This window comes from Bos mutus, chromosome 17, assembly GCF_027580195.1.
Source record: "Bos mutus isolate GX-2022 chromosome 17, NWIPB_WYAK_1.1, whole genome shotgun sequence".
In the NCBI taxonomy this organism is placed as follows: domain Eukaryota; kingdom Metazoa; phylum Chordata; class Mammalia; order Artiodactyla; family Bovidae; genus Bos; species Bos mutus.
Window position 1 is genome coordinate 3,803,402 of NC_091633.1, and position 22,137 is coordinate 3,825,538.

The 22,137-nt window shown below is 42.8% G+C and overlaps 1 protein-coding gene across 12 annotated transcripts in view; it reads right to left on the minus strand.

Annotated features, from left to right (window-relative positions):
* Positions 1–13,465, minus strand: part of MTMR3 (myotubularin related protein 3) — a 131,522-nt gene extending 118,057 nt beyond the window's left edge. For 8 of the 12 annotated variants that reach the window (XM_070385871.1, XM_070385877.1, XM_070385876.1 and 5 more), the window contains exon 1: positions 13,261–13,465. The gene's annotated coding sequence lies outside the window, so the exon portion shown is untranslated. Of the gene's footprint in view, positions 1–10,573; positions 10,648–13,260 lie in introns of all 12 variants that reach the window. The other 4 variants (XM_070385878.1, XM_070385874.1, XM_070385873.1 and 1 more) reach the window with 2 other exon arrangements.
* Between the last annotated feature and the right edge of the window lie 8,672 nt (positions 13,466–22,137).

Consider the following 22,137-nt stretch of genomic DNA (forward strand, 5'->3'; position numbering starts at 1 on the left):
GAACTTCCTGATGTTCAAGCTGGTTTTAGAAAAGGCAGAGGAACCAGAGATCAAATTGCCAACATCCGCTGGATCATCGAAAAAGCAAGAGAGTTCCAGAAAAACATCTATTTCTGCTTTATTGACTATGCCAAAGCCTTTGTGTGGATCACAATAAACTGTGGAAAATTCTGAAAGAGATGGGAATACCAGACCACCTGATCTGCCTCTTGAGAAATTTGTATGCAGGTCAGGAAGCAACAGTTAGAACTGGACATGGAATAACAGACTGGTTCCAAATAGGAAGGGGAGTACGTCAAGGCTGTGTATCATCACCCTGCTTATTTAACTTCTATGCAGAGTACATCATGAGAAACGCTGGGCTGGAAGAAGCACAAGCTGGAATCAAGATTGCCGGGAGAAATATCAATAACCTCAGATATGCAGATGACACCACTCTTAAGGCAGAAAGCAAAGAGGAACTCAAAAGCCTCTTGATGAAAGTGAAAGTGGAGAGTGAAAAAGTTGGCTTAAAGCTCAACATTCAGAAAACGAAGATCATGACATCTGGTCCCATCACTTCATGGGAAATAGATGGGGAAACAGTGAAAACAGTATCAGACTTTATTTTGGGGGGCTCCAAAATCACTGCAGATGGTGACTGTACCCATGAAATTAAAAGACGCTTACTCCTTGGAAGGAAAGTTATGACCAACCTAGATAGCATATTGAAAAGCAGAGACATTACTTTGCCAACAAAGGTTCGTCTAGTCAAGGCTATGGTTTTTCCTGTGGTCATGTATGCATGTGAGAGTTGGACTGTGAAGAAGGCTGAGCGCCGAAGAATGGATGCTTTTGACCTGTGGTGTTGCAGAAGACTCTTGAGAGTCCCTTGGACTGCAAGGAGATCCAACCAGTCCATTCTGAAGGAGATCAGCCCTGGGATTTCTTTGGAAGGAATGATGCTGAAGCTGAAACTCCAGTACTCTGGCCACCTCATGCGAACAGTTGACTCATTGGAAAAGACTAATGCTGGGAGGGATTGGGGGCAGGAGGAGAAGGGGACGACAGAGGATGAGATGGCTGGATGGCATCACTGACGTGAGTCTGGGTGAACTCCGGGAGTTGGTGATGGACAGGGAGGCCTGGCGTGCTGCAATTCATGGGGTCGCAAACAGTCGGACACAACTGAGCGACTGAACTGAACTGAACTGACTGATTTTGCGATAGGGTAAGATGTTTATAATACACTGAGAAAAAAATTGTAAATCAGCCATGTACAGCTTGATCATATTAAAAGGAAATTTTAAGATCTGTATATTAATCAAAAACAAACAATATGGGACTAAAATTGCATTCTATTCAAACAACTGAGTACTACATAGCTATTAAGAAAACATACGTATATTAACATAGATAAATTTCAAGCTTTTTCAAACAGCAGAATATATACACTAAGGTACTATATGGATTTGAAACACAATAATACTACATGTCAAACACACACAGACATCTGTAGGAAGAATAAAACAGCACAGGATGGCCTAAAATGGTAAAACCACCTCTGGATAATAGAAATAGGATTTAAGATGAATGCAGGAAGGACTTCAACTATGTAATATTTTGCTTTTTAAAAACAAGTATAAATACCTCTTTGAGGCAAATTTTACAAGATATCAACATCTATTAAATCTAAATCAACTTTTAGGCACATGGTGTCTGTTAAATTATTCTCCATATTCTTCTGAATTTTTGAAATATTTAAATTTTCTTTTAAAAAAAGAAAGCCAAGATTGTGGGATTTGGGAACAGAAAAATGGGCTTAATCAACTTCTACAAGGTATTTTTTTAATAAACCTATATATCTTTATTATAAAATTTTAAACTAAAAAAGCCTATAAATTTGTATTAGTATCTACCTTTATTACCTTGATTGCCCTTGAACTTTAATCTTATTCTTTAAAAGAATAAAGGGCAGACAGTTAATAATGTTCTACCCCAGAAATCTAACATTCTGAATGATATATCATCTATCTACACAAGCACTGAAGTTACTATAATGTTCAATAAACAGCAAAAGCTGATAGGCTTTACCTAATCACTTAAACTCTGGATATACTATATAGATCTTCCTAGAGTATCAACAGATGAATGAGTAAATAAATTTACAGTGGCTCAACTCCCAGCTATATACATTAACACCAAAACCCCAACTGTCAAAATAAAAGTCATTTATCTAAGTATCTTCCAGTTCAAATTACATGTGCAAAATCAGTATCACATCTGGGCTGCTATAATCCTATTTGGGTTTTTTTTCCCATTTAATATTTTTAAATACACACAGGGCTACAGTTCTTACTCCACATGGCAAGTCAGCAGGAAAACTAGGAATTCTGGCCGAGTCCTGTGTTTAAGTTCACAGTATCTGACTTTTCAAGATGTCATTCATAATTCTTAATCAGCTCATTAGGAAGGGAAATATCAGGTGGAGGTCTTGTGTTTAACTGTGACCAAAGCCCAGACTGCCTCAGTGCCACAGTGGAATTTACAGTCAGAAAGTTCAAATCGGCTTGCCTGCCCCATTTTCCCATACTGCTTCCTACAGCTGCCACTCTCCTTAGGAATTGGAGTCGATTGATGTTTTTTTTGCGGCGGGGGGGGTCACACCCCATGGCATGCGGAACTTCCTCACCATACTTCCTTCAGTGGAAGTGTGGAGTCTCAACCACTGGACCACTAAGGAAGTCCACAACCCATTTCTTTAATGCTGACTATGATTTAAATCTTCATAAGCCAGCCAATGAAAACTAAGGACATTAAAATGTACTTTAAAATAGCAGGTTTTCCCTAATTATAATAGTAAAAAAAAAAAAGTAACACATGTTCATTACAGAAAACTGGAAAACTACAGAAGAACATAAGGCAGAAAATGGTCACTATTCCAGCCAGAAATTAATCACTATTAGTATTTCCATTCTTGTCTTTATAGAGTCTCTCTTATGTATAAAAGTATATTAGTTCACTTATGAAACATGATTTTAAGTTCAGCAGATCAAAGGGGAAATAAAATACTAGCTTCTTCAGAAGACTAATTTTTTTTCAGCCTTTTCGGAATAAACCAAACCACAGGTACAGGGAACTGGAGAGAATAAGATAAGTGACAGAAATTATATTTGCTCCTTTTCATTCACACTATGGCAAACCCTGCAGTCCATGTTTGAAGAACCATCATACACACAAAAACTGAGTATGTTTCCTTTTTAAATAGCAAGCTACTATATAAATACAGATACATACACATACATATACACACACACACACACACGACTCTTGCCAGTAGGAGGAACCCACACAATGAAAGGAATTACATCAAGACTTTTTTGTCACCATGCATCTATCCTGAAGAGAAAGTAAGGGGATATCTGAAAGGCTGATGTAAAATTAATGACCTCTCCCCCAGAAATGTTTTCTGTGCACATCAGATGAAGGAACGATCTAACTACAGAAAGTGATGTGTTGGTTTCACAAGACTATAGTTTATTTACACGTGTAAATATATAGGTAAGAGTTTAAACAGTCCATAAAATTGATAGCTTCCTTTATACCAGGCAGTACATGAAGTGCTGAGGAGTGAAGGAGAACAGCCATCAGTACCTACTTCTGCAGGCTTCCTGGGTGGTTCAGTGGTTAAGAATCCATCTGCCAATGCGGGAGATGAGGGTTCCATCCCTGTGTGGGGAAGATTCCCTAGAGGAGGAAATGGCAACCCACTCCAGTATTTTTGCCTGGAAAACCCAATGGACAGAAGAGCCTGGCAGACTACAGTCCACAGGGTCGCAAGAGTCGGACATGACTTAGTGACTAAATACCACCTACTTCTTCAGGCTTACAGTCTTTAAAGACGATGTCAAACACTCCTTTGAGGCATGTGGCCTCAAAGGAGTCACAATACTACCTGTGATTAAATGATGCTCTCAAACCCTTATGAGGATCTAAGATGTCTGTGACAACACCTTATAAATCATGCTACCTAAGGTAAAAAGGAATACCTGGCCTTTTTCCAAAAATACTATATACAGCAATCACCTTCAATGTAAATTATCTTTTAACTGGCAAAAAATAATCACAAGTTGGTCTTTTCACAATCTCGAAGACTTCAATATCATCTTTCTCCAATAATGACCGATCCATATAAAATTACTGAAATTAAACTCCCCATGATAGGAAGAGAGAGGGAGACTCATTTTTGTAGGGTAAAAGCACCATTTCCAGATTTCGTAACTAAGCAGCAGGGAGGAGAGGGGCAAATCAAAAGTAATTTATGAACTTAAGCACAAAGAATTCTGCCCAGTGTCACAGGGCAGCCTGGACGAGAGGGGCGTTTGGGGGAGAACAGGTGCATGCATATGAACGCATATGAACGGCTGGCTCACTGTGCTGTGCGCTTGAAACTACCACGATACTGTTAATCGGCTATCTTCCAACACAAAATAAAAAGTTTAAATTTTTTAAAAACAGGAACATATTCAAACTTTAAGAAAAAAAGTCACCTTTTAATCCAGGACTCAGAGAAAGTTTTGGCCCAAGAAAGCATTTTTTAAGTTACTGACTCAGGCTCTTCCAAATGGAGTTAAAGAGTGACAGGTTAATTGTGGTATTTTGCAAGCAAAGGAAAGCTAGTACATAGCAATTATTCATCTTTTTCAGTCTCCAAGACCTAAGCTCTTAGAAAACAAAAATGTTACAACCAAACTGCTTTCCATAAAGCAGAGACTTTAAAAAATATACTCTACAGAATATCAGTTCTTCATCTTTAAGAGAAGTAGGCTACTTATTGAGACTGCTTCCTATCCCATGATTGGCCCTTTTCAAATCAAGCACCTCAACAAAGACACAGACAAGCGCCTCAGCTGGTGCTTTATGAGCAAGGTCTGTGTTTCCCTTATTGCAGACATGGCTCTCGATAGCACAGGCCACTGTGAAGACTATCATAATCCAACTAGGCTGGACCACCTGCAGAACTAGTGGGAAAGCTCTGAAATAGTCGGCCATAAAAGCCCAACATTACATCTTAAGTGTCTAAAGGAGTTATATCCAAAGTAGAACACAGTACACCCAAGGAGTACCCAAGATGCTCCACTGCAGTAAAGGAGAAAGATACTTGAACTTTAATTCTCATCCTCGTTAATTTTTTTCTCTATATAAGACACACAATAACCAGTTACTGTATATATTATTTGTAAATTAAATAGTTAAGGATTGAGGATTAACGCTCAATACTTTTTAAGTAGTCTCTATCATTCCCCTTCCATTTTCACCTGCTCCTTCCACAGCTAAGCTGTAGAGGGTAAGGGCCGATGATGAAAAAAGAACAAAGGAAAAGGTATTTCCAAACTGTTTTAAATTCCCACCAACAAGCTGCTGCTGCTGCTAAGTCGTTTCAGTTGTGTCCGACTCTGTGCGACCCTGTAGACGGCAGCCCACCAGGCTCCCCCGTCCCTGGGATTCTCCAGGCAAGAACACTGGAGTGGGCCACCATTTCCTTCTCCAATGCATGAAAGTGAAAAGTGAAAGTGAAGTTGCTCAGTCGTGTCCGACTCTCGTGTCCGACTCTCGTGTCCGACTCTCGTGTCCGACTCTTAGCGACCCCATGGACTGCAGCCCACCAGGATCCTCTGTCCATGGGATTGTCCAGGCAAGCTAAAAGGTAGTAAATCACTAGAAAGAATATTTGGAACCGGACAATGATATTACTGAAGAAGGCAATGGCACCCCACTCCAGTACTCTTGCCTGGAAAATCCCATGGATGGAGGAGCCTGGTAGGCTGCAGTCCATGGGTCGCTAAGAGTCGGACACAACTGAGCGACTTCACTTTCACTTTTTCACTTTCATGCATTGGAGAAGGAAATGGCAACCCACTCCCGTGTTCTTGCCTGGAGAATCCCAGGGACGGGGGAGCCTGGTGGGCTGACGTCTATGGGGTCACAAAGAGTTGGACACGACTGACGCGACTTAGCAGCAGCAGCAGTAGCAATGATATTACTGTTGCCGAGACTTTAAAATAGCACCCTATTTAGAGGATACCCTGAGTATACTGAAATTTAAAAAACAACCCTTTGCCAGATAAGCCCACTTTTAGGAATTTAGCCTGAGAAAATAGCAGCATAATTGTATTTTTAAAAGCTCAAACAAGAGACTTCCCTGGCAATACAGTGGTTAGGGCTACTCACTTCCACTGCGGGGGACATGGGTTTGATCCCTGGTCAGGGAACTAAGATTCTTCAAGCCATCTGGTGCAGCCAAAAAAAAAAAGTCCAAAGGAGTTCATCACAGCTCTGTTTTATGATTTTATGAGGGAAAATTGAAATGTCCATTAACAGGGAATTGCTGTAAACTATGCTGCACCCATATCACAGAATACTGAATACCCATTAAGGGAACATCAACTGGACATGGGAAGTTGCTCTTCTTTAAGTATTTCAGTAGATAAGTAAAAAAGAAAAACATCAAACATTACATCTAAATGAGATTAGGGATCAGCTCTACTTTCTTTCATTCTCCTACATTATCTCCATTTTTTTGTAGGTTTCACACACACTCACACAAATATGTACTGTAGCTTTCATAATCAGAAATAAAAACTTCATTTTGAAATTTAAAATGAAATTAAAACTCCTTATTATTGCCCTGTAGACTTCTAAAGCTTTTTATAAACACACTACTTTGCCCCATGTGGTTTGTGTAATCAGTCTAAATACTTTACAATTATAAATTTGTTTTATCTTATAGAAACATGAGAGGCGTGAACAAAAAAATAAGAATGACCCTATTTCAAGTAAACCATCCTGTCTTTATATCAATTCTTTCAAATGCTAGGATTTATCAATATAATTATAACTCCTTACATTTGCCACATTATCAATCTATGAATACTTCAGAAAAATAGTTTTATGTATCTTCTGCAACTAAATTACAGAAGCATTAGCTAAAGAAAATAAATTTAGAACATAAATGAAATCAGGAAAGCTTCCTACTATCTCTCATAATAAAATCATTCTAAACATATGCCAGCAAATTTGGAAAACTCAGCAGTGGCCACAGGACTGGAAAAGGTCAGTTTTCATTCCAATCCCAAAGAAAGGCAATGCCAAAGAATGCTCAAACTACTGCACAATTGCACTCATCTCACACGCTAGTAAAGTAATGCTCAAAATTCTCCAAGCCAGGCTTCAGCAATACGTGAACTGTTAACTTCCTGATGTTCAAGCTGCTTTTAGAAAAGGCAGAGGAACCAGAGATCAAATTGCCAACATCCGCTGGATCATCGAAAAAGCAAGAGAGTTCCAGAAAAACATCTATTTCTGCTTTACTGACTATGTCAACGCCTTTGACTGTGTGGATCACAATAAACTGTGGAAAATTCTGAAAGAGATGGGAATACCAGACCACCTGATCTGCCTCTTGAGAAATTTGTATGCAGGTCAGGAAGCAACAGTTAGAACTGGACATGGAACAACAGACTGGTTCCAAATAGGAAGGGGAGTACGTCAAGGCTGTATATTGTCACCCTGCTTATTTAACTTTTATGCAGAGTACATCATGAGAAACTCTGGGCTGGAAGAAGCACAAGCTGGAATCAAGATTGCCAGATTGATTATTGGGAGAAATATCAATAACCTCAGATATGCAGATGATACCACTCTTATGGCACAAAGTGAAGAGGAACTCAAAAGCCTCTTGATGAAAGTCAGAGAGGAAAGTGAAAAAGTTGGCTTAAAGCTCAATATTCAGAAAACGAAGATCATGGCATCTGGTCCCATCACTTCATGGGAAATAGATGGGGAAACAGTGGCTGACTTTATTTTGGGGGGCTCCAAAATCACTGCAGATGGTGACTGCAGCCATGAAATTAAAAGACGCGTACTCCTTGGAAGGAAAGTTATGACCAACCTAGATAGCATATTCAAAAGCAGAGACATTACTTTGCCAACAAAGGTCCGTCTAGTCAAGGCTATGGTTTTTCCTGTGGTCATGTAGGTATGTAAGAGATGGACTGTGAAGAAAGCTGAGCGCTGAAGAATGGATGCTTTTGACCTGTGGTGTTGCAGAAGACTCTTGAGAGTTCCTTGGACTGCAAGGAGATCCAACCAGTCCATTCTAAAGGAGATCACTCCTGGGATTTCTTTGGAAGGACTGATGCTAACGCTGAAACTCCAGTACTTTGGCCACCTCATGCAAAGGGCTGACTCATTGGAAAAGACTTTGATGCTGGGAGGGATTGGGGACAGGAGGAAAAGGGGACGACAGAGGATGAGATGGCTGGATGGCATCACCAACTCGATGGACGTGAGTCTGAGTGAACTCGGAGTTGGTGATGGACAGGGAGGCCTGGCATGCTGTGATTTATAGGGTCACAAAGAGTCGGACACGACTGTGCGACTGAACTGAACTGAAACATATGAAGAAACAAATAGGTATGTAACAGATCTAGGTCTGGACATATAACCAACATGATGCTGGATGTAGTAATCCGCACCATGAGACAGTATCTTTGTAATTACCAGACAGTCCATTTAAGGGAAAAGAGTTAGAATATTAGCGTAAGTTTATGTCTTAACTATGTTCATTAAGTCAACAATTTATAACAAAGCTATGAGGTATTTTGTGGATTCCCAGGTGGCTTAGTGGTAAAGAATCCGCCTGCCAAGCAGAAGATGTGGATTTGATCCCTGGGTCGGGAAGATCCCCTGGAGGAGGAAACAGCAACCCACTTCAGTATTCTTGCCTGGAAAAATCCCACAGACAAAGGAGCCTGGTGGGCTGCAGCCCAGAGGGTCAAAGAGTCGGATGTAACTGCGTGTGCACGCGCGTGCAAACACACACACACACAGTATTTCACCCTTAACAAAACAGCTTTAAATTTAACCAAACTTCACAATTTTCTTGTGATTTTTCATATGTTTTATGTCTCACTATTTTATAGTCATCCTAACTGCAAAGCTCGGGTACTGTGTCCCTAAGCAGTTGCTTCCAAGTTTTACAACTCAAGAAAAAATACATTTGGGAATTTCTTGGCGATCCAGTGATTAGGATTCTGCGCTTTCATTGCAGGGGTCTGGTTCAATCCCTGGTCTGGAAACTAAGATCCTCAAAAGTTGCACAGAGCGGCGTTGGCGGGGTGGGGGGACTGTAATTATAAAATTACATTTTATGTGGCAACAGTACACATATAGTAACATAAGTAATGTATAATAAAACAAAAGTTTCACAAATCAATAATTATTTTTACCATTTTCTATGTGCTTTTAGAAACCACATTGATTTCATTATGTTGCCACCTGCCATTTAGAAAACACAGCCCTAAAACATTACACAGAATGTGCCAAAGTCCCTGACCCTATCACTTTCCACCACCACGCCAACATAACAAAATGGGTGAAATCCAGCAATCTACTGTAAGGGCAAGTGAAGTGACAGTCGCTCAGTTGTGTCCGACTCTTCGACCCCATGGACTATACTGTCCACGGAATTCTCCAGGCCAGAATACTGGAGTGGGTAGCCTGCAAACCTTGGCACAAATTTAAGACATCTCGGCCCTCTGAAGTTTCTTGAAACACTAACTATTCCTATTGGCAGACTGGATGCAAATGCTGCTCAAAGGTTTTTCCAAGCAAAGAGTACAGAAAAGAAATCTTTTCTGTTGCTTTATCAGTGATATTACTAAATTCCGCACTTGACAACAAATACCAGATTTACCACTGCTCCACAAATCAACTCTTCCAGGAAAACAGGATTCTAATACAATAGGGCTCCATCATCATCCACTGACATTTTTAGACTGCTTCATATACACAATTCCATTTCATCCTCACTGACACAGTGAAATACACAGAGAAGTTGCTCTTCTTCCTTTTACTAATGAGGGACCTGAAGCTCAGAAGGCTTACGTGGTTTGCCAGAAAACACAGCTAATGAGAAGCACAACCCGGACTTGAACTCAGGACTTACTAGTCAACCACTGTCATGCTACAACGGTTTTCACTTTAAATGTCTGATATGAACTTGAAAGTTATGTTAAGGTTCTAGATGCAAAAGTGAAGATAAAAGCACAAAATTAAAATGAAAAATAACAATGTTAGCAATTCTGGTAGCTTCTAAAATTGGGAATCCTAGTTCAATTGGGTATGGATTTGATCTCATATTTTGTCTAAAGTTTCACTGATTATAAAACTACATATAAATTTAGCATAGAAAATTACAGAATTGGGTGGTCTGTAAGAAACAACTGACCACAGAAATTACACAAACTTGCACCAAACCATTCTTACTCTTGTGGCTTCACACTCAATTATGAAGTTCCCTATGTGAAATCCGTTTTGATTTCAACACTAAGTGAATTACAACAGCATAAGCATGTTGTTTCTGCATAACACTTGCAACATGCATGCAATTTCCAGAGCAGTTTTGGACAAAAGCAGAATCCAAAACAGAAGGTTCATCTACCTATGAGATTAATACTAAACAACAATTACAAATTAATAAAGATTTGCAAAATCAGGCTGGAGAAACTACTTTAGGTCAATAATTACAAACCTTTTAATTTTACGGTAAGAAAATGGAGGTCTAGAGAAGTGACATTCCCAGCAGCAGTCAATTAACAACACAATCTAAAAAATAAAAAACCAAGGCACATTTAAGACCCCAAAACTAGGGACAGGATAGTGTCCAATGACAGTCTTTAGAAAACAGAATCTCTTAGGCAAACCACAAGGACTAAAAATCTGACTCTAACTCAATGCAAATTATCAAATAGCTTTTAATAACAAACACTGTCATCAACCACCAAAACTGTTCTTTTTCCCACCTCAATATTATCCATTTACTCAACAAATACCTGAGGGCATAGTATATGCTCAGAACTATGATAACTACTCCAGACACCAAAGAAAAAAACCATGCAAAGCCTCCGGCTCTTGCAGTGGACAGGTGGGTGTGCTTCCCTAACAGTACTACACTACGATTTAACAGGATGTTGACCAAACTCCTTCACTGCTCTCTACGACTGTAACATTTTCTTCCAACTCCTCCAAACTTATAACAAACCTTACCACACCCCCTCTGAAATATGAATACTTCCTTTGGTAACTCAGCACTCCACTTTACCAACCGAAAGTGTTAACCAGAACTACATCAGACTTTAGAACTGACTTTGCCACTCCTCAAGGCCTTAGGCATATTTCAAGAACTTTTCACAATCCACAGTAAACCTTCCTGGTTCACAACCCTAGTCTCAAGTGACTGTTAATTCACCTGCCCTACCCCCACTTCACTAGAAACCTGAATCAGACAGTTTAGGGGCAACAGTGATGTTGGAAAGCAGCTTCAGTGGAGCTCTTCGTGGCCCACAAGCAGACTTTCTGCCTCTCCCTCTCTGCTTCTGTCCTCTGGATTGCTCATTATGTCTCTGGATATACCTCTAATTTTATGAAGCATGTCCCTGAAGATGTGCACAAATAATTTTTGGCAATCGATGTGCTTCCCGTACATAAATCCACTGTATTTTAAGAGATGCTCAGGCTCCCCTCTTTTCCACACCTCTCAAATTATATAAACAATTAAAAACACTCTCAGGAGTTGTAATTACTGGAAATCCTTTGGAATACCAGAGGTGACTTAAAGCAGACATTCAGAAACCTGGCTGACTAGAATCACTCAGGGAGCTTTGTAAGGCTCAGAGATTTTTATTCACCAGGTCCCGCGTGAGGCCTGGAATAAGCATTTCAGGCAGTCCATACTATTTCTGACAACTGGTATTTAATTAGTTAACCACCAAACTGAAAAACCTGGTTTACAAACTGGGAAAACTTGGGTTCTCCTATGGCTTGCTATTAACTAACTTCAAGTGGGGCCACAGAAGCATACTGGTCACGTGAACAGCTCTGGGCCACCTGAAAATAAGGGAGTTAATTAGAGCTGAAAGAAGCCCTCATACGGAGCCAATCTACAATTCTGGAACCCTCCAAATTTAGTTAAATATCACAAACTGTACTGGGTTTACTCCAAACAGTGTCATTCTCTAAGCTCTTCTTCCCACCCAGGTCACAAGCCTTAGAAGGGAAGACTGTGACACCAACACACGCTGGTGCCCCTCACTTGGTCTCTGAGCAAAAAAAAAAAAAACATGCATCCTGTCTCTGGCCCTACTGGAACAGCCTTAGATGTGAAAGAGGGAGGTCCCCAACACCTCTACACCTATAAATCCCAACTATTTTATACTAAAAACAAAAATCATCCCGCACAGTTCAACGCAGGCCTTGATGGCACCGTCGCCCACATTATGAGAAACGAAAGGTGAAGCTCAACTGGAAGAGCAAGCCCACTTTTTTCCCTCGCTGTGGGGGGAAAAAAAAAAGCAGACACTGTCATACAACAAAGTGTATGTCAACATACTAAAACGGGTAAGAATTTAGGCCTCAGTCTGGAGACAACACCTGGATATCATTACCCCCCACAGTAGCTCCTGTGCAAAACTCACAAGTAAGGTTATCAGACCCCGGAGGAGTTTATTAAAATGGCCATAAAATTCACCCTTACTGTTCTGAGGCAAGTTTTCCAGCCCAAAGTACAACCAACAATACTATCCTGGGGGTCCTAAGCGGCAGGATTTTTCGCCTGAGAAATCACTCTAACCTTTCGTGAGGCAGTCTGACCAGTGCTGAGTTCTCTCAAGCACCTCCGAGCCATCCTTCCCACGCCAGGACTACCAGCTCAGGAGGATGCCCTGCTCCAGTCAGGCGGCCACTCCTCCTTCCCACAAGTCCCGGGCCCGCTCCGCTCGCCCCGGGGGCTCCGTGGCCCCCGACCTCCGGCCTCCCGCCACAGAGGACGCCCACGGACCCGGTCGGGGTGAGGGCCGCACGCTCACCTCCTGAAGTCAGCGGGCATCTCCCCGGACGCTACCGGGTAGCGCCTCACACCCCTCGTCCCCGTGGGCCCTTCCCCACCGGGTCCGGAAAGGCCGCCCCGGCCGGACCCCGCCTCCCCCGCGCCGAGGGTCCGGGCCGAGCCCTGCCGCGGCGCTCCCGCTCCCCGTGCCTCCCTCTGGCGGCCGTGGCCGCCGTCCGGGCCACCCTCCTCGGGCCACGCACGCCATCCCCAGCCCCCCGCGGGTCGCCGCCTCCTCAGAGGGTGACAGCCGCGGCGCCGGGGCCGAAGACGGCCCCTCCTCCAGCTCCTCCTCACCCCCGGAGCAGACGGGGGGGGGGGGTGGGCTTCCTTACCGGGCTGCAGAACATGGCGAGGCCCGTCACGGCACGGCCTCCGCCACCCCTCGAGGCGCCCAGCCAGGGCCGGCGGGGGGCAGCGCCTGGGCCGCTGGAGCGTCTCGACCGCCTGCGCCTCCGCCACCGCCTTCTCACAACCACAACAACATGGCGGCACCAGCCACACAGAGCGCGCTCCCGACGCCGAGCCGGGCCGCGAGCGGGGACGCGCGCGCACGCTCCGGCCTTCTGCCGGCGGTCGGAGCAAGGGGCGTGGTCTGGGCGGTAGACACGCCCCGGTGGTGGGCGGGGCTAAACATCAGCCGTACGTCCGCGGCGGGCGAGGGGTTAGGTGGGACGCTCCAGCTGGAAAAGACAGAACAGGATCTGGGAATGGGCGAGGAAGTCAACCTTTGGGCAAGGCATCTTTTCCTAGCTCTACGGCCAGGGGCAAGACAATGCTCGAACAATGGTAGTATCTTTCACCTGTAATTGTGCTCAGAATAAAACTAATTTAATGTGATGCAAGTAAATATAGCGTGCTCAAGGTTCTACAATTTCACACTGCTTCCACCAAAGCTCAGGTAAAAGAAGTCTTTTCAAACAAACAAGCAAAAAAGAAAGAAAAATTTGTAACACGTTCAGTTCAGTCGCTCAGTCCTGTCCGACTCTGCGTACACAATAGCTTGTAGAACAAATCTACAAACCAGGACCGAGTTCCCTCAGGCCCTAACAGATTCACCTGTAAGATTAGCATTTTAACGTTTTGTCTTTGACATTTCTGGAAAATGGCTGAATCCCGTCAAATGAAATCTATCCTTGCATTTGTTGTATTGTTTTTTCCACAGCACTCTGCAATTATTTATCCTTTTTTAAAATGTTTGTTGTCTTTCTGTCCTATTCTTAAGTAAAAGCTACTTGAAGATAAGGATCTTCTTTGTTTTGTTCATCACTTTATCCCCAGCACCTAGAACTGGTCATGACAAACAGCGGGAAATTTTCTCAGATTAATAGCTAATTTCAATACAACACATCCAATTTAATCTTCACAGCTTAAATGGGTAGATACTGTTATTATCACCATTTTACAGCTGAAGAAATTGCAGTCTAGGATAAGATACACTAAAAAATTTTTAAAAAGCAAACTCAATCCTACTAATAACAAAAACTCCTCTCCCCACCAAGCTGTACTGCCAACTTTGTGGCATCATTGCCTGAAATAAAATCCCAGGTAAGAAATTTAAGAGCTCAAAGCTAGGAAAGGCTTTGCTTTACTCTGTCAGCTAAAAGAAAAAACTTTGCACAACCTTAAAACTGAGAATTATGCTTCATTTGGCCAACATACGAAGGACTTAAGCCCGAGAGTCAACCTCTCTGATAGTTCTGAGGGACTGTTCCAAAGAGGTAAGGGAGGAGCCGAATATATAGGAATTTTTACACCAAAAATCAGGTAGTCAGAACATCGTAAGATCACTGTTAATTTAAGAAAAAAGCAGACATCTCAAGTTAATGAATTTAGCACTTTTTTATGTATGGGAAGATGCAAGCCATCTGGGCTCATTGAAATCATTCCTTCAAAACGCACCATAACTTTTGGCCCTAGTATTGTGGATTTTGCCCCCTGAATCCCATCAAGGTGCAGCTTAGGGGAGGCAGCTGCCAATTGTTGATGCCTAGACGGTCACAAGGAGAAGGCAATGGCACCCCACTCCAGTACTCTTGCCTGGAAAATCCCATGGATGAAGGAGCCTGCTAGGCTGCAGTCCATGGGGTCGCACAGAGTCCGACGCGACTGAGCGACTTCCCTTTCACTTTTCACTTTCATGCATTGGAGAAGGAAATGGCAACCCACTCCCGTGTTCTTGCCTGGAGAATCCTAGGGATCGGGGGAGCCTGGTGGGCTGCTGTCTATGGGGTCGCACAGGGTCGGACACGACTGAAGCGTCGCAGCAGCAGCAGCAGCAGCAGCCAGTCACAATATCCTTTGTTACTGATATAGCAGGATATTCTCTGCCTACAAGACTCACAGATACAGGTGCCCTTCATTTCTGATAATTAGTATTAGGCAGATGATCCTGTATCTTTTTATCTTGGCTTTCAGAAAGCCCAGTGCTAATTGTGAACTTCAATGGTGGTCTATTGTTGGCCCCTCAGATCCATGTATTAATAGTGACTTTTCCTCCTGCCTCAACTCTGTAACTTTACTTATATTTCTGCTATCCAGTTTTCCCTTTCCTGTTATATGACTATATAGCCTTTAAGGAATGAGAGAGGAAATAGTAAGTACAAAGAACTAATGAACAAACAAAAAACTGCTTTTCCCACCTGTTTCTCCTGTTGTCCAATAAAATAAGGTTCCCGTCAAGTTCATTCCTCGGGAGCATACGTTTTGCTACCTAGGCCGCCCCTCAGGCCAAGACTGAAGGTTCGGATTCTACAGCTGGTGGTCTCTTATTGGATGGAAGCTAGCACCTGACTCCAGGACGGCCCACCCACAGGCTGGCTAGCTCCCCATGAGGTAGCCTGTGGCAAATACTCAGCCAATAGAGTGTTAGCATTCACTCAGCCAATCTCACAGTCGCCAAGAGTAGGAAAGTAGAGGGCCGACTTTTGGCATAGCATGTGGACTGGTTTTTAGGCAAGAGTATCGCCATGTGCAGCCTGGCGTGCTGCAATCCATGGGGTCGCTAAGAGTCGGACACGACTGAGCAACTTCACTTTCACTTTTCACTTTCATGCACTGGAGAAGGAAATGGCAACCCACTCCAGTGTTCTTGCCTGGAGAATCCCAGAGACGGGGGAGCCTGGTGGGCTGCCGTCTATGGGGTCACACAGAGTCAGACACGACTGAAGCGACTTAGCAGCCGCAGCAGCAGCAGGAAGAAATCCTCAACTAGTCTATAGGACGTAGGAGAAGTTTGTGCACTTTGAGTCACTATTTGCATGTCCTCATTCTCATGGATTGAACCTTAAGACGTGCTCATGCTATATGAATGCTTGACATGTAGCTCTAATGTGATCTTAGCAGAGCTCTGACCAGGTATTGTTATGCTCCCTTTTTACACATCAGATCAGATCAGATCAGTCACTGAGTCCTGTCCGACTCTTTGCGACCCCATGAATTGCAGCACGCCAGGCCTCCCTGTCCATCACCAACTCCCGGAGTTCACCCAGACTCACGTCCATCGAGTCAGTGATGCCATCCAGCCATCTCATCCTCTGTCGTCCCCTTCTCCTCCTGCCCCCAATCCCTCCCAGCATCAGTCTTTTCCAGTGAGTCAACCCTTCGCATGAGGTGGCCAAAGTACTGGAGTTTCAGCGTTAGCATCATTCCTTCCAAAGAAATCCCAGGGCTGATCTCCTTCAGAATGGACTGGTTGGGTCTCCTTGCAGTCCAAGGGACTCTCAAGAGTCTTCTCCCAACACCACAGTTCAAAAGCATCAATTCTTCGGTGCTCAGCTTTCTTCACAGTCCAACTCTCACGTCCATACATGACCACTGGAAAAACCACAGCCTTGACTAGATGGGCCTTTGTTGGCAAAGTAATGTCTCTGCTTTTCAATATGCTATCTAGGTTGGTCATAACTTTCCTTCCAAGGAGTAAGCGTCTTTTAATTTCATGGGTGCAGTCACCATCTGCAGTGATTTTGGAGCCCAGAAAAATAAAGTCTGATACTGTTTCCACTGTTTCCCCATCTATTTCCCATGAAGTGATGGGACCGGATGCCATGATCTTTGTTTTCTGAATGTTGAGCTTTAAGCCAACTTTTTCACTCTCCACTTTCACTTTCATCAAGAGGCTTTTTAGTTCCTCTTCACTTTCTGCCATAAGGATGGTGTCATCTGCATATCTGAGGTTATTGATATTTCTCCCGGCAATCTTGATTCCAGCTTGTGTTTCTTCCAGTCTAGCGTTTCTCATGATGTACTCTGCAGAGAAGTTAAATAAACAGGGTGACAATATACAGCCTTGACGTACTCCTTTTCCTATTTGGAACCAGTCTGTTGTTCCATGTCCAGTTCTAACTGTTGCTTCCTGACCTGCATACAAATTTCTCAAGAGGCAGATCGGGTGGCCTGGTATTCCCATCTCTTTCAGAATTTTCCACAGTTTATTGTGATCCACACAGTCAAAGGCTTTGGCATAGTCAATAAAGCAGAAATAGATGCTTTTCTGGAACACATGAGGAGGTATAAATCAGGATTTGAACTCTGACAATTTGATTCTAGAGTGTGCTTTTAAACTCCATTCTTCACCTTATTTCCACTACCACCCACCTTGTTACTGTTAAGGCAGCAGACCTCAGTAAATTGTCTCCAAATGAAAAAGAGAAAACTGCTGTGTGGCCTTGAAAAAACACTTCAAGGAGTAGAGCCTAAGAAGAAACAATAGAAAGGAAGCTGCTCTGAGTCTAAGGACTTACATTTGAATCTTGGTGCTTCTGTATACTTGTTTCTAGCTTCCTTTTTCTTTGCCTCGGTTTTCTCATCAGCTCCATGGGATCACAATCATCATTTTGCTCACCTCACTTGGTGTGTAAGGATTCTTTAAAGTAATAACGTTGAAAACTTTGTAACTTATGAAAAGCCAAACAAATGGGTGGGATTTCTTGTGGGCTTCAGCTGACAATACTTTGTGAGGTTAATTCAAGAAAAGAGAAAGTCGATCCAGGCTCAGTTACAGCTTTTCATTGCCCTATTTCCCCTGTGAGGCCCCTGCTACCCCACCTGACCTTCCTCCCCTCCTCCTGCTACCCTTTCAGCCTCTTTTCCCCGCTGCTATCTTTAAAGCTGAAAATGTTCTTCCAGCTGCTCAGTGACTCTTTGAAGTAGTCTAAGAACAGATGGAAAGATTGATTGATGGAGGCTTCCTGGGGTCACACAGGGTCCCTGGAAAGCAGAAATCCCTCAACCCCCTAAAATGTAGCCTTCCCAACGCTAGGTCCTGCTGCTTAATGATAAAAGTCACTTCCCCTTCAGTGAGCGCTTTGAGAAGATTATCCCCAAACTCTCAGTAACCCTTCAGCATCTCATTGGCTTCCATACCCAGCTATTGCTGCTGCTGCTGCTAAGTCACTTCAGTCATGTCCAACTCTGTGTGACCCCATAGACGGCAGCCCACCAGGCTCCCCCATCCCTGGGATTCTCAGCTCAACTCTAATTCAGCATAGATCAGTGGTTCTCCAAGTGTGGTCCATGGGTTCTCAGGAGCCCTGAAAGTTGTTCAGGGACCCAGATGGGTTAAAACTGTTTTCATAATAAAGCTAAGAACTCATTTACCTTTTATACCATGTTGACATATGCACTGATGGTGCAAAAGCAGAGGTGGTAAAATTGCTGGCACAATTTAAGATAGTGACACCATTTATACTGGTTGCCATCATATTGTTCATGAATGTACTGGTGGTGAACTGTAAACACTGATAGTAAACAAAATACCGATTTCAAGAATGTGCTTGACAAAGCAGTTAAAAAAAGCACAAAAACAAAACGTCAATATTATTAACTCTAGACCTTTGACTACAAGTCTTTTTAACATTATGATGAATAAAAATTATGTACAAAGCACCTTTTTTCACTTTCTTTTTGAGGTGAAATTCATGTAACGTAAAAAACATTTTAAAGTGAACAGTTTAGTGGCATTTAGTACATTCACAATATTGTGCAGCTGCCACCACTATTCAGTTCTGAAACACTTTACATCATTCCAGAATGGAACTCCATATCACTTAAGCTGTTAATTCCCACACATAAAGCACTTTTGCTAGGTGCAGAAGTAGGATGGTTGTCTCAATGGAAAGCACTTCTGCAATGAGTTGCACTGATCTAGCCTTTGTTAGGGGGAAAAAGAAAGATTTTTTTAAAAAGCAAATTACTTTTACTTTATGAGAAAGGCTGGCTTCCCTAGTAGTTCAGTTGGTAAAGAATCCACCTGCAATGCAGGAGACCACGGTTCGATTCCTGGGTTGGGAAGAGCCACTGGAGAAGGGATAGGCTACCCACTCCGGTATTCTTGTGCTTCCCTGATGGCTCAGCTGGTAAAGAATCCATCTGCCAGGAGCAATTCCTGGGTTGGGAAGAGCCTGAGATTAGGCACCCCCTGGTATTCTTGGTGATGGCTCAGCTGGTAAAGAATCTGCCTGGAGAGACCTGGAATGGCTACGATCTCCCAGTAGGAATGCTACCCACTCCAGTATTCTGGCCTGGAGAATTCTGTGGACTATATAGTCCATGGGGTCACAAAGAGTCAGACACAACTGAGTGACTTTCACTTTATGTGAAAGGAATGGTCAAACATGCGAAATACAGTTATTCAGACTTGGATATTTGGCAAACGTTTTCTCAAAAATGTTTGAAATGGGTTTGTCCCGTTAAGTAAAATAGTTGATGATATTTGTTGTCAGTGATAAAACTGGAGCTTCCTTGGAATTTTGGAAAACTTCAAAGTCCCACAATGTACTTGATGTCCTAATGTCTTTTCTGCTTAGATGGGTAGTAATATTAACAAAAGTGAACTTTTGATATTGCATAATAAACTATGCCTACACTTGGAAGAGCTGCATAACCCAGTGAACCAATATTTTCCAAATGACCAATGCATAATGTTACCCAATCATGCATGAATAAAAGATCTATTCAAAGTACAGGACAAACCAATAGAGTTTAGTGTGACTGAGTATAAAAGTTTCATTCAAATGAATTTATGGAACCAAACTTTAAGAAACTACCTCAAGTTTTAGTGTAGTATCAAAAAAAGAATATCCACAACTGTCTGAACTCTATGAGACGGGACAGTCTTCATGTATTTCAACAAAAACAAACTGACATAGACTGAATGCAGAAGCAGATAGGAGAATATAGAATTCCTCTCTTAAGTCAAACCTTAATAAGACCTGCAAATGTGTAAAGCAATGCCATTCTCCTCACTAAATTTTTCATTCTGGAACACAGAGTAGTTTTTAATGAAAATGTGTAATTTATATTACCATGTCTTGGGTTTTTAATACTATTTTAAATCATGTATCTTTTAATAAATGACAAGTAATTTAGTATCTTGTCAGTTTTAATTCTTAACAAGGTAAATATCAATTGACATAACCATAACTAAAGCTATTCAAGGTCCTCAATAATTTTTTTAATATTATTTATTTATTTGGCTGTGCCAGGTCTTAGCTGTGGCACACAGAATGCTCAATCTGTAGTTGCTACATATGGGATCTAGCTCCCTAGACCAGGGGTCAAACCCGGGGCCCCTGCATTGGGGGCACAGAGTCTTAGCCACTGGACCACCAGGGAAGTCCCAGGGTCCTCAATAATTTTTAAGGAAACCAACAAGGTTGAGAATCACTGCCATTTTCATTGGGATTTCTCAACTGCAAAGACATCTTTAGTCGGTACATGAATTTTTTAACTTAAATAGTTATGTTCAATATATATGTGGGAAAACATAGCAGATCAAACTCAGTATAACAGGTATCTTTGCTTAGGATGAGGCTAAGTTTGTTTATGTAAAGTGAGGAACTGATTTAAAGAAAAATGTAGGGACATTCCTGGTGGTCCTGTGGATAAGAATCTACCTTGCAATGCAAGGGACTCAGGTTCAGTCCCTGGTCAGGGAAATCGGGTCTCACATGCCACAAGAGGCAACTTAGCCCTCAGGCCTCAACTTCTGAGCCAGTGAGGGAAGACCTGGCACAGCCAAATAAACAAGTATTGAAGGAAAAAGAGAAAGAAAAATGCAACATATATATTAATCAAATCTGATGATGTAAAAAAATTCATGAGGATAGCACGCAAATGACTGGTCGTTGGGAAACACTGAAATAGTGATACAGTTTTTAACAAGGGCAGACCTGCCACCATACCTTACCATGTGGGTGATGTCATATGGAAAATGAATTATGGTGGGAGTTAAATAAATGAGCAGGTGCATTGATGTGCTTCCAGTCCTCCTCCCAGCAGTGCAGTGCTGGGAAGGCCTGCTGCAACAGGAAGTCAGAGGCCTGGATTCCTGACCCAGCTGAGCCACTGACTCACTGTCTGACCTGACCCCACCCTCAGGGCCTCAGTTTTCTCATCCAGAAAATGACAGAGTAGCATGTCACCCTCTCTGTGGAGCCTCCCAGTCCTACCAACCATCCTCTGATTAAAGGATTCAGCTTCTCCTTGTTTAATTATGGCTTCAGAGAATCACAGAAGTGCAGCTGGAAAGGATTCAAGAGCTCCAAGTCTCCCTGCCAAGCCCCTCCTGTGCTCCCCCACCCCATTAATTTCACAAATGAGGGGACTGAGGCCCAGAGAGGTTAAAAAGCCTGCTGGGAGGAGAGTGGGAAGTGGTGTCAACAGGTAATGCCCCAGGGTCCAATGGGGAAATGAGAGTGCTTTCTCTACACTCTGATGAATGATTTAGATGTTTGGTAGCATAGACACCATTTAGGTTTTAATAAATACCGCACAATTCTGCTGGGGATGTGAATCCCACTTCAGCCTAAGAAAATCAATGCGGCTGGTGAGGAACACTGTGTTAACCAGATTGATGGATTGCTCCGTGTTACTAACTAAATCCACCTTGAAAAGAAAGGCAAATTGCCCCTTCTAAATTCCCCCCAGGGAAGGCAGAGAAGGTGAAATTGGCAAGGAGAAGATGAAACTGGCAAGGAGAAGATAGAAGGGGGCGTTGGGGAGGGAACCATAGGAGAGGAGGGGCACCTTCCCTCTGTCTCCTCTTCATCCCTCCTCCTCTCCCTACCATCTCAGCTGTAAGATGACACACCTCCCTCAGTGCCCGGCTTGCTCTGCCCAAAGCTTCCCCGCAGCTTGGGCCAACTCAAAGCCACAAATAGAACCAGAATCCACTGAAAATAGCTCCTCCTCCCTTCTGCCCAGAGTTTCCA